The following is a 15353-nucleotide window of genomic DNA, read 5'->3' as shown; positions in this document are numbered from 1 at the left end:
CAATAAAAGTTTGAATGCAAATAAAATTTTGTGAATTTTCATTTTAAGATAATTCTAATACTATTCTTAAATTCAAAGTACCTTTTCTATTGAGAGCTAAATTTCTCTTTTTTAGGATTTTAGAAGTTATGTTTTTGAAAGAATATACTTGCATGGGTTGTTAAAAGAGAAAAAAAAAAAATAAAGTGAAGCAGTTCTGAATTCCAAGGACTTTACATTCCTGAATTAGAAGGCAATTTCTCATACTTCAGGGGCTTTTGAGATCAATGTGCGACTACTTGAAGTTTACAAATAAACTTACTCATGATTAAATACAATGTCTTTGCCTGACTAGTCTGGAAATTAGGTGAATGAAGTATTGTCCGGTTGAGTCCAGCTGGCTGCAGATACACTTCTGAGGCATGAGTACGTGCATTCAGTAGCAAAACAGTAGACAACAAGCTGGTTGCTAAGCAGAATGCACTCTGAGCTAGAGTCCCTTTGCTTTCAGGTCTAAACTTTGGTTTGATATAGGACCAATAGTAACAATTCACTAAATGACTTATTTTAGGAAAATGACCTTATGTCCTATTTAACATAATCTAAATTTAGTTACACTAGACACCACTCCTTTTTAAAAAATCTAATCCTCCAAATATTGAAACCATTACAGAAATTTAAATGTCTTCACTACATGATGGTCTTACACAATGCTTTCCTTACTTAAAAGAAATTTCTAACAACCCATTGGCAAGTTTAACGGCTGGCAGTATCTCTTCCAAGCAATGGCCAGCATCTCCTTGAAATGTACCCCTGAGCAGTAGAGCCTCAAAATCTAAAATAATTTTCTTTTAATATAATCTAATAGAGCTTCTTCCACCAAACATTTATGTTAGTCAAATTTTTGTCAGAAGACAATTCCATAAACTCAAGTAAAATTCCTTCCATTAGGATAAGTTATCACAGATCTGCATGTGGCAGTTTTCTTTAACAAGACAGTTGTTGACATAAACTAGAGAAAGATATGCTTAATTATGCTTATGTTGATAGTGCCACTTGTCATACAAGAAATACTCATGTTAAGTTTAATTTTTTTTGACAGAACAAAGTCAAAAAGCACCCTTTACTAATCTGAAGGCCAGATGTTTAAAATCTCGGAGGAAAACACTTTTTAAAAAATTTCAGTACAAATGCAACATTAACTAGTTTTAAATAAATAATTTTTCCAAAATGAAACACCTTGCAATGTTCATTATTTGTGAAATAGGCAAATAATATCAAGAGGCTGAGAGATAACTATTATATATTTCTCTGAGTAAGAAATAAAATGATTTTGTTTATCTTAATGCATAATATGGTTTCTTTCTAAATATATTTGTTTTTCCATGTTAGCTTATGGGGGGGAGATCACCAACTTGTCATCTAATAGAATTACAAATCATACTCAATCACCCCAATCACTGCTTAAGTAATTTCAAGAACCATTCAGCTTTTTTAATATTCAGTAGATGCTAAATACCTTCAGAAAGTACCTAACATTCTAAACACAAAGAGAGAAAAGCCATTGGAAATCAATTTATTTGCTGTAGTTAACTAGTTGTGGTTATAATAAAGTCATTCACTACTATTTTATTATATATACATTGCTAAATTATGACTATTATAAAACTCTATATTTGGCTTCAGTTCAAACATGAACAAATTTGAAAGTATATTTACTTTAAAATGTGATCTTGCAATATTTCAAAAACAAAGGAAAAAAGAATAATATAAAAACATTCAATATACCCACACTCAGATTTAACCCACTTACACAGTGACATATTTTTAAGATTTTTTTTTATCCTAAGAAATAAAAGGCTATTGATGTGGTTGATGATCCTTTGTAGAGACAAGGTCTTACTATGTTGCCCAGGCTGGTCTTGGACTCCTAGCCTCAAGCAACCCTCCCACCTCGGCCTCCCAAAGTGCTAGGATTACAGGCATGAGCCACCACGCCCAGTGATCCTTTGTATTACATTTTGATCCACGGTGGGCAAAGAGAAGTTGAAGGGTGTTATATAAAGAATTGCTGTGAAATAGGTGAATTAATTATCTCTAAAGGAGTTCTAATTCTTTAGTTTTCCTGAAATTCACGAAAGTTCTGACATGGGCAATCAAATCTCTTCATAAGACTCAAAAAAGTAAGTGTGTTTCCCATTTTTCATAATTATATATACTGACATATGTCCCACTTAAAAAATACACACAAACCAAAATCCCAGCAAGATTACTTGGATTACTTGGAGCATTTTCTAAAGACAGATTCCAAGAACTACAATCATTAGCATAGAGCAGGGTTTCTCAAACTGAGCAGCGTTGACATTTTAAACTAGAGAATTCTCTGTTATGGGAGACTCTGTCTATTGCAGGATGTTTAGCAGCATCCCAGGACTCCATCCTGTAGATAACCCACACCCGCAGTTGTGACAACCAAAAATGTTCCCAGACATTACAAATGTCCCCTGGGAGGCAAAATCACCACTGTTAGAGAATCACTGGGATAGAGGTTTGAACATTTACTATCATTCCTAATGCATTAGAGATACTGTTCCCTAAATTCAACAAAATGCCTTCAACTACAATAATGCCAATTGTGCCCTTGGTATATTAACATCCTCAAGAATGGAAATACTGTACCTAGAATATTCTAGATAACTTATGGACTCCAAGGCACTATGTTTAGAGTCTGATGATAAGATTGGTGAAGTAATGGTGGCAATTACTAAACCTAATGTTCCCTTCTGGACAACCTGACAAAGTAACAGAAACACTGACTTCTTCTCTGAGGCCTATGAAACCCAAGTAATTATTCATGCATAGCAAAGTTTTTCCCCCTCCTCCCCCAAATATCAATACACACACACACACTGACCATGCATTTGCAATGGGGGCAGTATTACCCAAAGGGAGCAAAAATTGGTTCTTTGAAATGCCAGTAAAAACTTAGATATTATAATGTTTGTGGCCCCCCAAAGGGCCACTGTACATAAATAAATGTACAGCTTACCTATGGTATCAAAATATTAATATCATTGGAGACAAAATTGGGGGAAAATGTCTTAAAAGTTTCCTTGGGGGACAATAATGAAAAAAAAGATTCGAAAACACTTAAATGGTACATGTATTAATGAGGGAAATAAACATGATTTTATACTTATTTACCAAGTCTTGCTTACTAGAAACTGTTAAGGATCATTTTCTCCCATAGTTTCAGGAAAGTAATACATGGCTGAACACATACATTTGGGGGAAGGGATTCTAAACCCATGTCATCAGCTCCTTTTAAATGGCACTGCTCTCATGTTACAATAGGATGCTCAAATTCATTAATGACCAAAGAAATATATATAGAAATGACACATTTTACCTGTCAGATTTGCAGAAATGTTTTTAAAATTAGAAATTTTAGGGAGATGTGGCAAAATGGACACTCTCCATTGTTGACAGGAGTATAAATTGGTGAAAGCTTCTGGTAGCTCAATTTCATAAAAGCTATAAATAAAAATTTATAATTGAAAAAGTACAAATTTTTGTTTCAATAGTTTTATTCCTAGAAATTTATCCCAAAGAAATAATTGAGCATGTAATGACATGAACAAAATGTCCACTGCACCACTTTACCTAGTAAGAAAAAAAAATTAGAAACAACCTAAATATACATCATCAGAAAATTGATTAAATAAATCATGGTAGATCTATATAATGAATTTTAAGTAGTCATAAAAGAGACAGAACTAGGTCAGGTGTGGTGGCTCACACCTGTAACCCTAGCATTTTGGGAGGCCGAGGCAGAAGGATCACTTGAGGCCAGGAGTTTGATACTGGTTTGAGCAACATGGTGAGAGCCCTGTCTCTAAAAAAATATTAAAAATTAGCTGGGTGTGGTGGCTCATGCCTATAGTCCCAGCTATTTGGGAGGATGAGGAAGGAGAATCGCTTGAGCCCAGGAGTTTAAGGTTGTAGTGAGCTATGATGACGTCACTGCACTCTAGCCTCAGCGACAGAGCAAGACCCTGTCTTGGGAGAAAAAAAAAAAGAGGCAGAGGCAGAATTACATGCACTGACAGAAGAATGTACATATTGAATGATAGTTTATATTCAAAACACAGATTAATACATACATTTACAAATATGAAGGCCATGGTCCAAACTTTTAACTATGGTTAGCTTGATATTATAAAAGAACTTAATTTTTACTTAAGAATATGTCTATATTAAATAAATATTTCACATAATGACTTGTTATTTCTTATAATCAGCAAAGTCAAAGATAGTAGTGATAGAAGGACAGGAATCATTTTAACAGTCTTTTTAAACTTAAAAATATTTTATTATTACAAGTATTCATTTAAGGTACCTCTTTTTTATCTTAGAAATTATTACCCAACCAGAACAAGGGTTACTTATCTACTCTTTTTGATAGTCTCAAAGCCATCTTCCTAAGAAATATGTCACAACTAAGAGTTACAAATGGAGGCTAAATTCTAAGAATATTTCTAATACAAAGCTTAAAGGAGCTTGAAAATTCCTGTTCTTAAAAAAAAAAAATCAGTTCTCATTCTACTCCATCACTGACTAACCAACTTTTACTCAAAGAACACTTCCAGGGGCTCACTAGGGATTAAGAACACAGAGACTGAGAAGGGGATGAACCCAAGACAGAATTCTTTTTAGGTAGTGAAGTCAACCGCAAATCTTGGGCACTGCATTTTTCCTTCCATTTCACAATTTTCATACGAAAGCTTCTTGTTCTTTATTGACACTGTTACATAGCAAGACGGCTCAATACACTGTAATGTCCAGAAGCAGGACAGGGGAGAGGTTAAGTGGAACTTGTGTTTAAAATCCCACTCTAATCATTTATTACTTCGGGTGTTCTTGAACAAGAGACTTAATCTCTCTGTGCCTTAGGTTTCTCACAGTAAAACAGGGATGGCAACAGTATTTATATCACAGGATTAAACAAATAAGTAGTATGTCAAGAGTTTAGAACACAGCACTCAAAAATGTTAGTTATTGTTATTATCACTGTTATAATTCTACATCCAATTCAACGTCCTGAATTATGAAGCTTAGAACAGAAACAATGACAGTCCCTTTAACTGAGAATATTTTGCTGTTGAGTTCATAAGCAAACTCTACTTACACTGAATTTAGTGTTTAGTTCGTTAGAGAGGAAACTAGACATGCATATTATTAACACTAGATTGTAGAGGGCCCTGAATGCTCTGCAAAGCAATATGGATTCTATCCTGTAATTAATGCACCAACAATTAAGGCTTTAAAGAAAAGTGAAATGAAGGGCACACAGGGAGACCCATCGTCCTACTATTTAACTCTCCTAATATGTGTTTCTATAAGTACATTCAGGACATTAACCTTTCAGCCCTTGTTTGTAGTTATTAAGAGTATTTCCAACTACTTTTGAGAATCACATTGACATATCATGTCAATTCAAATACACTTAAAATTTTTACTTCTGATTTTTAAACACAGGTGACTTCATGGAGTAAGCTAAAGCTAGACTTTCTATACGTCTGATTATCAGATTTAGTATTAGATATAGTTATCACCAATTAAATTAGAAACATCTACAGGTTATTAAAATTGCCAGTAGATTCTTTTACCAGAGAATACTAGCAAGTAACAATAGTAATAACAATAGTTTATTAAATGTTTTTTATGTCAGGCATGGTTCTAAACGTATTAATTCATTTAATCTTTGTAACTCTATGAGGTAAATATTATTTCATTTTACAGATGAAAACACGTAGGTAGAGAGAAGAAAGTCACTCCCGCAAGGTCATTATTCAGCTGGAAAGCAGCAGAGCTGGGATGTGAACTCAGGCAGTAATGTACTATACCTCTAGAGTCCACACTCTAATCTACTACACTATTATGAGCTTTCCAGAATTGAAAGTTCAATAACAAACGATGTATTTTTCTGTATTGAGAATTCAAATGTATCTCAGTTATTTACTTTAAGTATGTGCCTCCATATTTTAAAATCATTTTTAAGAAGTATAGTAGACATTTTGATTATCTACTTGTCAACCATTCCCTACCTCTCATCACCATCCTTTCTAAGCTATACCATACTTTGATAAATGGACCCTATGCCTACTCTCCAGGGGTGTGTACCTGTTGGCGTAAGAAAATCAATGTATCATATTTTCCTGGACACAATGGCTCAGGATTGGGCAGATTACCTAGATGGCCTAATTATGCTGAATTTCAGGTTTCCTGTCAGTAATGCCAGGGGAGAAGCACTCCACCTGGATATTTACTATAACCCTGTTACCAGCAGCATCCTATAACCATGAGGACCTAGGCTGACACCATAGAGGATACAATAGAGAATTAGAAACAAAGTGGGTTCCTTGATGATATAACCAAGTCATTATGGCTATTAACCCTGAAGTCCACTGTATCTCTGGACATTCATTTATGAGAGCCAAAATGTCCTTTTTACATAGCTCAAACCAGTTTGAATTGTGTATTTTACTTCATGCAACATAAAACATCCTAACTGATACAAGGGATTGAAGTTTTCTTCTTTCTAGGTTTCCTCTTTCATTTATAAGCAATAGAAGAGGAAGAGAAACTAAAATTGTCAACTGTTACAACATTTGGAAGCAGCGAATAATACCTGATGGAATTTCAGGAAAAAAAATTTTGTTCCACTGTCAGCTATAAAATGTTACTTTAATTTAAAGTTGAAAGAACATCTACCAAATTTTGAAACCCTTCAAGGAAAAAACAAATGTACAGAATATCTACATAATCCTTCACTCACTGGCATTTAATCTTTTAAAATACATTTCAAGATGAAAATTTAAACTCTCAAAAATAAACACGAACATTCCTTATGAAAATAATCTATTTGATTAGGATTAGTACCATGATAAGTGTTTTTGGAAGCATGAATAGAAAGGATCTGTTTAGTTACTTAATATGGACTGAAGTAACTAGAATTTGGGAGAATGAAAACCATAATTTTATGTCTCACATCATTATATAAATACTTTGAAAAGTAACAGTTATATATTATATTTTGCCCTTTGAAAAATTAGTAACACTACTACATGATAATAATAGGAAACAGCTTAATTATGTGGTATTGGCTTTAGTAGACAGTATGTTAAGAAAATGGATGTAGCAGGTGAAGATTCAAATGAAAAAGAACAATTTTATTTCCAATAATTGATGAATACTTGAGTACTTAATAAAGCAGTTCTCAACTGGGGGTGGGTGGGGACATTTGGAAATTGCTGGGCAGTTTGGGTTGTTCCAAGACTGGGGAGCACTTGAGACTTTTAGTGGTAAAGGCAAGGAACGCTAGCCTTCCCGTAATGCATGCGTAAGTCTCACACAACAAAAACTGTCCCATTCAAAATGCCAACAGAGCCCCTACTAAGAAACACTAGAGAGTAGAAAGGAGAGCAGATATACGCATACCAAAAATGAATACCAGCACTAAACACTGGCATCTGTTTCGTATCAACTGTGGAGAAAATATGTCCTATAGGAACTTAGATTAAGGAGACATAATGGAGAAGATGAGCTATCACATATACTTTCATAGATGGGTAGAAAATATGAAAGAGGAAGATATTTTAGGATTTAGAATAGTGACCAGCCTGGGTACATATAGTTGAATTCATTAGGAAATTAGATGAGGACAGACTTTAAAGATCCATATTTGGATATGAATCACTCTGCTCAAAGTATGATTCTACCTAAACCCCCTGGCATGGCAGAGTGGGCCTCTCTCTAGCCTCATCCCCCATCACTCTCCAACCCCCAACCTAGCTTCTAGGCACAACAAACTACTTATGTTATCCTAAATTTGCTACACTATGTTTTTGTATCTGATATTCTCACCACCAGAGTAACCTTTCTCTCTGGATGAAAACCTATATATAAAAACTATTCCTCATACTTGAAAAATATGCTCAAATTCCATCTTCTCTAGGAAGTCTTTCCTGACCCCTGTTTTCAATGAATAACACTCCCCCACAAAGGCTGTAGCAGTGAGCCCCCCTCTTTGCTACTACTGCACCCATGAGTACTCCATCATAGCATTAACTATACTACATTGTAAGAGTTTACAGTCTTGCCTTTCCACTGACTGAACTAATTGAGGGTAAGGTCAGTGATTTGCACATAGGTCAGTGATTTTCAGGTAGAGGTAAATATCAAAATCATCTGGTGCTTTTTAGAAATAAAGATGCCCTAAAGCCCAATGAATTAGCAGTTCTGTTGATAAAGCGTAGGTATCTACATTTTGAAATTGCCCCACAGTTAAATCTGACACTCACTTTAGACTGAAAACCACTATACCTAAAACTGGCACTATTACTGTCTCCATCTTACAGATAAAACAACAGGCACAGGTAAGTAACTTGCCAAGACAACTCCCTTACACATAAAGATTAAATTTAACTTTCTATGTTTAATATAAAATAAGCATTCAAGAAATATTAACTATATTATCATTCCTCTTTTAAAAAGAAAACACACTGAAAGACTTACATTATTTTGCTTAATGAGAATACTTGAAATGAACTATATTTCTAACTGATTGAAAGGTAGCAATTTCAAATGAGAGGGCAATAAGGAGAGGGAGTTAATTTCAGATACAGGATAGGGTACAACACTTGAGAGTTCTAGACAGTACAAGAGCAGGAGATGAGATGACATCTTTCACCTCACTGGCAATGCTACCTATGGCCAATGGAGGTATCTCTGAATGACTCCTGTGGGCTCAGAAGCATTAGAGGATTCTGAGGAGGTGACCACTCTGCTAGAGCATGTTTTAGAAAGGTGTATCTAGCAGCAGTGTGTAAGAGTGACTGATGGGGGGAAACAACGAAGGTAAAGAGAGCACTCAGAGGTCCCCCAACAGTCCAGAGAGAGACAAGAAGGGCCTGCACAGGACAACACAGCTGATAAACGCTACAGTCAAGGAAACAGAAAGAAAAGGGGTGTCTTTCAGAGGCATACCACGAAGGACCAGACTTGGTGACTAGGAAAAGACTTTTCTGACTTAATCAGTTTGGAGACCTTGACATGATCCAGTGTTTGGTTTTCCATGAATGCTGGCTAACTGCTGCTGCGGAAAGGTACACCCCTTGTAATGCTATGTCCCAGGAATGGCCTTACCACTGTCTGCATGGCCGCAGTAAGTAAAAGCCTAAGTGGGGAACCATTAGGTTTCTATTCTTTCATACTGTTTTTTAAGCCCTTGCTGTTGCTCTGAAATTCTTCCATCAAACTATATCAAAGCTGTCACGGCAGAGAAACCACAGAGCTCAACATTTCAATCAGTCAACAAGTTTGTACTGAATATCTGTTACGTAATTCCCCAAAGCTCACTGCAAAATCCACTTGTCCCCCCATGACCACAACTGCTAAACCCATCATCTAATTTTCCTTTGCTCTTTTTCTAAAATTGGTTTGCAGCAAAGTATAAACCTATACTACTTATAAGATACCATGTAAAAATAAAAGTCCTGTGCTTTAGGAAGTATATAACCACATAATTGTTTAAGGACAAATGTGCTACTGATGTTAAACAAGGGTGGATGGGTATATCACTGCAATATAATTAGAATGCTATAATTTTATCCAAAGAACAAAAAGTAAATTTTTTGAATTTGTAAAAGGTTTGTTATTTCTTTACAAGAGGGACACCTAGTGGCAAGCTTCTAAAACAGGACTAGACTTCTTAAATATTATTTCACACTATTGTTTAATAATGGACACACCTTTATTACCTTACTACTGTAAGTGCAAGAGAGAGACACACACAGAGAACTGAAGAACTCTAAGTCAAAAGGATGGATTGAAAAGTTAAGGACTCACAGTTCTAAGCTAACAGCGGTAGAAGAATGGTAAGCAGGACGACTGGGTTGCTTAGAACTCTGGGTCCAAGTCATGTGAAGACAAACTGAGGGGGTGGGTAAGAACGTCAAAAGTTGGGCCCTTATTTAAGGATTGGGTGGTTAGGCCACATGAAAGAGTCCAAGGATGGAATTAAGCTAAATACATTATTGGGAAGGGATCCCTCGGTCCAATTCATTCTTCCAACTGAAAAGTCAAAGTGCATTGCCTCTGTACTTGACCTCTGACCAAAACAGCCAGAAAAATGAAATGAAGGACTTATGCAACCAGATGAGACACATTATCTGAGCACAACTAATACAGTCTCCAGGTTTGATATCCAAGCCTTCCTACAGTAAGCCACTAAATCTCAACTGAAAAAGAGTGGTGGCCATGGATAAAAGAATTTTATATCATAGTAATGCTTTTCCAAGATTAAATTTATAACCCAAAATGTGTAATGGTCCTGCCCACATATATCAATGTCTTTTAGAATTATTTTTAAAAATTCATTTATTTATTCTTAAAATCAACAATGCATACACATGGTCTAAAATTCGAAAAGGTACAAAAGGGCACATAATTACCATCCTTGTCCCCCCTCTACCTAATTTCTCTCCCTGAAGGTAACCACTGTTACTAGTTTATAATGTAAGCATATATGTATGTACATTTTATTTTACACACAATGGCAGCATCAATGAACATGGTACTACATCTTTCTTTATTCACTTAATATTTCCGGCAATCATTCCATATTAGTACATTTAAATCTGCCTCATTCTTTTTCCATTGTAAAGACACACCATAATTTATTTAAGAAGTCTACTATGAATGGACATTTAGATGCATACTATTCTTTTGCTATTACAAACAATGTTGTACTATATATCTTTATAGATACTTCATTATCCATATGTATGGGTATATCTGTCAGATAAATTCCTAAAAGTAAAACTACTAAGTGAACAAGCAATTACCATGCTTTCTTCATTCACCTCTTTTCCACTACTAGTCTTACTTTTGTACTGGGACCAATGCTTATTTTAAACAATTAGAGCAACATGGTAGAGAAGATAACCTGAAAACCCTCCCAATGGCACACATTAAGAAATCCTGAAGAAATATAACAAACCTATTGAACTTATCAACAAGTAACAGAAATCTCTAGGGGCCAAGAAGGAAGCAGGAACTAAAAATCATAATGAAAAGCTGAAGCTATACCTATTCTGGAGGCCTCTGAAAATCTTGGCAGCCAGGAGGCTTTAGTTTCAACAGCCACTGGGTGACATGAGACAAGGTCCATTGTAAGCTGGAGACCTCACACTGAGATCACTGCATAAAACCAGTAATATGATGACTCAGAAAAATCCTGTCCACAAGCAAAGGAAGATAACAAGCAAACCTGTCACCTCAGCTTGGTGCTCTAGGGAGAGAGAAGTGGAGGGGTGGGGAGAGGAGGATACTTCAACTGGGAATGCGTAACTACAGCTTCCTCAAATGGGTTTGGGTTTCAAATCATTCCTACTAGCATAGTCTGAGAGAGGGTCCTTGACTGGTGCCACTGCGTATCTGACATAAGCAAATGCATACTACTTTCTATATAAAGCCCAGATGAACTTGAGTTCACAATTACATAGTAGGAAAAAAACAAGGAAACAAACCACCATAATCAGGAGTCGGCAGAAACAGCAGACAGCAGTATCAGACTTCCAAGAACTTCATATATTTGGGATTATTTATACAGATAATAAATATTTTAAATCATTGAAGGAAAAAAGGAAGCTTAAAACATGAGAAAGGAATACAATTCTATCTAAAAGATCAGAAAGATCTGGGAAAGAAACAGAACTTCCAGAAATGAAAAATATAACTAAAAACCAACAAAAAAACCAAAACCAAAAACAAAAAACCCAGTGCATAGGCTAAAGATTAGATTGATTAGACACAACTGAGGAGAGAAAGTGACTTGAACAATTGTCATATTTAGACAGCACAACAAATAACAAGATAAATAAAAAGAAATCATATCAAGACACACATTACAATGAAACTGCAGAACCACAAAGACAAAAGTGAAGATTTTTTTTTTTTTTTTTTTTTTGAGACAGAGTCTCACTGTGTTGCCGGGGCTAGAGTGCCGTGGTGTCATCCTAGCTCACAGCAACCTCAAACTCCTGGGCTCAAGCGATCCTCCTCCTGCCTCAGCCTCCCAAGTAGCTGGGACTACAGGCATGCGCCACCATGCCCAGCTAATTTTTTCTATGTTTTGTTTGTCCAATTAATTTCTTTCTAATTTTAGTAGAGACGGGGTCTCGCTCTTGCTCAGGCTGGCCTCGAACTCCTGAGCTCAAACAATCCGCCCGCCTTGGCCTCCCAGAGAGCTAGGATTACAGGCGTGAGCCACCGCGCCCGGCCCAAAAGTGAAGATTTTAAAAGCAATTGGAAGACAAAAAGGACTGACTATAAAGCAACAGTGTTCTCAATAGTGGCAAAAGAAGTGAAAAGACAATAGAATAAATAAATGAATGGAATACTAAAATAAATGTCAACTGGGGGTATTTCATATGTAGCAAAACTATCATTCAAAAGTAATGGTGAGACACATAATTCCATATATGTAAAATTTTAAAACAAGCAAAACAAATCTTAAAGGACAAAAAATAAAGCAGATCTCTGGGCAAGGGAGGAGCTGACTAGGAAAAACCTTTCTGGGGTGATGGTAATGTTCTATATATTCATAGGAACTGGATTATACAGGTGTATGTATTTGTCAAAACTCAGCAAATGTATATAGTTAAGATTTGTGCATTTCACTGCAATGTAAACTTTACAGCAAAATGCAGACAACTATTGAACTCTAATTAATGATGCTGAAATATTCAGGGACCGGTTGAATGATAATTGCATTTACTCTGAAAGGCACCAAATATAAGATGGGTTAATGTATGGATAGATATTTGATAAAGTAATTTTAATAAAATGTTAATGACAGAATCTAGATGGTGGGAATATGGGGTATTCACTGAAAAGTTCTTTCAAATTTGCTTTATGTTTCAAATTTTTCATAATAAAATATTGGAAAAAACTTTCAGTAGCAAAACTAATCTATAGGATTGGAAGTTAGGTAGATAAAGTTAACCTGGAAGGAGGAAATAGAAGGTATTCCCAAGAGATGCTGGCAATGTTCTCTCTCTTGAACTTGGTACATTAATGATTTGTGTACTTCTTGGTATGTATTACATTTCCATTAAAAAATTTTTAAAAATATAAAATAAAGACATTTTCAGAAAAAAACCTCAAAAAGCATGTTTTTTATAAGACCCTCACTAAAGAGACTTTAAAAGGAGAGAGGATAACATGACCATATCATGAATAGCATTCCATGACAATACTTCTGCATCTACTTGTTTTTGTTTAATGGCTGGATGTAATTCCACTGTATGAAGGTATTACCATTTCTTTAACTCGATCCATATTGAAGGATACTTTAGGTTGTTACCAGTTTTTACACTTAGAAACTACGCTGAGATACATGTGTACATGTATCTCAGTGAACTTTTATTAATATATTTGTAGGTTACATTCCTTGAACATTTATTTATAATATTTTGAGAAATACTTATATTTTATATAACAAAATATATAACATTTTAAGAAATACTGTCAAACTGCCTTCTAAAATGACTATACCAATTTAACTCTCAAGAACAGTGAAAGAGGAAAATGGCCTGGTTAACCTGTACCTTCATATTAGGTATTATTAATATATGCTTATCAGCCATATATTATGTAGGTATAAATACCTTTCTATGACCACCTATTTTTATCCTTTGCCCCCTTTCCTAATAAGTTGCTAGTCTTTTTTCTTATTAATGCATAAGCACTCTTTAACATGTATGTTAACGATTTTGGGGGTCCGGTCTGCCTTTTGACTTTATTATGGTCTTTTTTTGCCATGTAAATTGTTCAAATTTTGTGTAGATTTAGCGTTTTTTTCCCTTTACAGCTCCTGGATGGAATATTTCTTCTCTTCAAGATTATGCAAATATTCTAATATTTTTATTTCATTTTAAGATTTTGATCCACCTGGATGTTATCTTCATAAAAGACCCAGTTTTTCCCCTCAAATGGTAAGTGGTCTCAAACTCATTGATTGAATAATTATTTGTATTAATTTGAAATGCTACGTTGATCATATGCCAGAGAACCAAATACACTGTGTATATTTTCTATAATCTAAATGAATTATAGATTTCTATGCCAACGCCATAAAACTTTACTACAATTTCATAAATTTTAATGAGTCTAGCCTCATTACTCTTCTTTTTCAGGTTTTTCCTGGCACTTTTTCCATGTTATTCTTCAAAATGAACGTAGTCATTTTGTCAAGAACTCTCTTCCTTCTCAATAAATAATTAAATGAATAACAATAAAAAATAAACAAAATCCCACTGATATTTTGATTAGGCTCACATGAGACTTAAAGGTCATTTAAGAAATGTTATTTCTACAAAATTGAGTCCCCTAAGAAGAAGGTGCTTATTTCCATTTATTCAATCTTTTTCAAGTCATTCAGTAGAGTTTAAGCTTTCTTCGTATAGATCTTTCACATTTCTTTCAATAGTTTTTTATTAGCACTAGATGAAAGTGAACATGAAGTTATAACCCCTACAAAAAGATGAGGTAAAGGAATAACCTCTGAAAGAGCCACAATCTTAAAGTAGTTTGGGATCTGCTCCAAAATAAGTAGGGGAGACTACATTTCTTTATTAAGCTCCTCTATTTTTAACAGAGAATGTCAATCTTACTTTGGCTTAACTTATTCTTAACATAAACATCCTCGAACTTCTCTTTGTTCATTAAAGCTATCTATTATGATATTCTTGCAAATTCACCAGTCCTCTAAAATTCACCTCACTGAATACATTTTGACTGATTAATGTTATACCTCACTATGACTATTCAGGACAATTATAGTTCTTATTCTTAGAAAAATTCACACATAATTTTGTATATAATTTTAGGAGATCTGGAGTCATACTGGTCAAAAATTACTGCCTGAGTTAGAATGAACCTGTTCTTTTAAGGTACCTATTTCATCTGCTGCTATAGTCACCTGCTGATAGCTCTACAGAGGTAATTCAGGCACGATAGCACATTAGTCACACTTCATATGGGGGACATTTAAATTTAAAACTTTTCTTTGGGAAATAATTTTAGACTTTCTAGAAAAGTTACAAAAACAGTACTAAAAATTCTTGACTCAGATTCCTCAAAAGTTACCATTAAAACATTTAAATTTCAAACAACTTCGATCTGAGTTTTTTACTATATTGTAGCTCAAGCTACTTAAACAAGCAAAGCACCAGTTTAATACCTAGGGGGTATTAATAATAATCTTAGTACAAGATCAAAATCTCATATCAATAATTCCCAAATCCCTA

The 15353-nt window shown here is 34.8% G+C and overlaps 1 protein-coding gene across 1 annotated transcript in view; it reads right to left on the bottom strand.

Annotated features, from left to right (window-relative positions):
• ZNHIT6 (zinc finger, HIT-type containing 6) overlaps positions 1–15353 on the bottom strand; it is a 49161-nt gene that overhangs the window by 24255 nt on the left and 9553 nt on the right. The window lies entirely within an intron of this gene.

The sequence above is a fragment of the Propithecus coquereli genome, unplaced genomic scaffold (assembly GCF_000956105.1).
Source record: "Propithecus coquereli isolate 6110/MARCELLA unplaced genomic scaffold, Pcoq_1.0 Scaffold7, whole genome shotgun sequence".
Taxonomy (NCBI): Eukaryota; Metazoa; Chordata; class Mammalia; order Primates; family Indriidae; genus Propithecus; species Propithecus coquereli.
The sequence above is the reverse complement of the archived record's forward strand: the minus strand, read 5'-3'. Positions and strand labels throughout refer to the sequence as shown.